Source organism: Cyprinus carpio, unplaced genomic scaffold, assembly GCF_018340385.1.
Source record: "Cyprinus carpio isolate SPL01 unplaced genomic scaffold, ASM1834038v1 S000002279, whole genome shotgun sequence".
Lineage (NCBI taxonomy): Eukaryota > Metazoa > Chordata > Actinopteri > Cypriniformes > Cyprinidae > Cyprinus > Cyprinus carpio.
Genome location: NW_024874993.1, coordinates 1 through 2,020, shown reverse-complemented (window position 1 = coordinate 2,020; position 2,020 = coordinate 1). Strand labels below are relative to the sequence as shown.

General features: G+C 45.0%; 1 long non-coding RNA gene across 1 annotated transcript; it reads left to right on the top strand.

The window, feature by feature from the left end:
- Window positions 1–1,646: 1,646 nt before the first annotated feature.
- Window positions 1,647–2,020, top strand: LOC122143339. The gene is made up of 2 exons (XR_006159122.1): window positions 1,647–1,790; window positions 1,934–2,020. It is a non-coding gene; the product is annotated as an uncharacterized LOC122143339 (long non-coding RNA).

The window sequence follows — 2,020 nt, the reverse complement described above, 5'->3', positions numbered from 1 at the left end:
CAAATGCATTGGCTGCCAACCTTGACAAGAAGCAGAGAAACTTTGGATAAGGTAAGAGAAAGATATGGGATAATCTTTGGAAATCTAAACCTTGAAACCATGGACTTGGCTAGAATCAACAGCCGGCTACAGTTCTTCTCAGCTCGTCCTAGTCAGCGAGAGTGGAGAGCCAGGAGAAGCAGAAGTGATAGGAAAAGCCAGGCTGAACTGCGAGAAGCTGTCTCAGAAAGAGAAGCTCACGTTTCTCTCAGCACTGAGCTTTTTAAAATGAAGGAATTCCTATGAAGAAGCTCTTGACCACCTCGAGACCCTGAAGAGGGAAAACAAGAATCTGCGAGATGCCTTAAAAAAAACAGAAATGATGTACTAATTGATTTTTAAATACTTTCAGAGGAGCATTTCTGACCTCTCTGGAGCAGCTTGGAGAGACTGGAAAGAGCATTCATGAGATAGAGAGCTCAAGTAGACAGTGAAGTCCGAGAAAGCAGATCCAGACTGCACTAGAAGAAGCTGAGGTGCCATTCCCATATGCTGCAAATACTAACATCACACTAGTGCTTTGAATAATATTAAACATTGTATATGTAGTGGTTCAAAACCTTAAATGAATGTAATTTCTTCTTAAAATCAACAATCACAAACCATGCTACCTGCCATAACTCTGGAGCCATATAGTACAATTTTACAAGTTTAAAAAAAGTAAGTAAATTATTTCATTTTTTCTTGCAGGGCAAATCGGGAGTGAAGAGTCCAAGAGCCGTCGTGTGCAGCTGGAGCCGGAACCAGGTGAAGAGCTGAGGATTGACAGGAAGCTGGCTGAGAAGGGGATGAGGAGATGGAACAGATCAAGAGGAACAGTCAAAGAGTGTTGGATTCCCATGCAGACAGCACTCTGGATTCTGGAGGTCAGGAGCAGAAATGATGCCCTGATAGTCAAAAAAAGAAGATGGAGGGAGATCTGAATGAGATGGAGGTCCAGCTGAGTCATGCCAACCAGCCAGGCTGCTGAGGCCCAGAAAGAGAGACCCCAGAGAGAAAACAGCTCTCAGGGCGGATACGGACAACTCAAGGTATCTCTCTGTAGAATGAGGAGTTTAAGTTGTTTGATCATATGAATATGACACATGAATAACTAGCTGAAAAGCATGACATGCAACTAACAAAGTAAAAAGAACATTGCCACTGGGATGCCCAACTGCAAGCTTCCGTTTTGATGAAGCTGTCAGAGGACAGTGAACAAGGGACGATGGAAAGAGGAGCAGGTGGCATGGTGTTGGTGTGGGGGAAGAGGCAGGAAGGCAGGGGGGAATAAGGAATAGGCCGTAATGCACGCAGAGAATTGAGGAGCTAAGGAGCTTCGGCGCTGTGGGAGAGCTTGTTGCCTGCACTGGGAGCAAGAGCAAAGCAAAAGCAAAAAGGGGGGCGGCACGAGGGAAACAGAGAGAGGGAGGGAGGGGGGAGATGACGGGACCGCAGAGTTGTGGCGGAGCAGGAGCGGGTGGTGCCAATGCGAGCGTTTTTGTGTGGTGTGTGGGGACTAAATCTACCACTCCTGAAGTACAAAAAAGGATGATTAAATACTAAAACCTAAGCAGCCAAATTCAGAGATTAAATGATAAATTATTAGTTAAATATACATAAAACTACCTGCTTAAATCCTGCAGAATACGAGTCTTATTAACACCAAGAAGAAGCTTGAGACTGATCTGCTCCAGGTTCAAGGTGAGGTGGATGATGCAGTCCAGGAGGCCAGAAATGCAGAGGAGAAGGCCAAGAAGGCCATCACTGATGTGAGTGTTTTGCAATATGTTACTCTATGCTAATTTAAACAGTTATTTGACTTCGTTTAGCTGCATGTGGTAGCAAAGAGAACATTCATGGAAGCTAATTCTATCTATATTGCTTAGCTCGTTTTCATTGGCCTACATTTCAGGCTGCCATGATGGCTGAGGAGCTGAAGAAGGAGCAGGACACCAGTGCTCACCTGGAGAGGATGAAGAAGAACATGGAGGTGACTGTC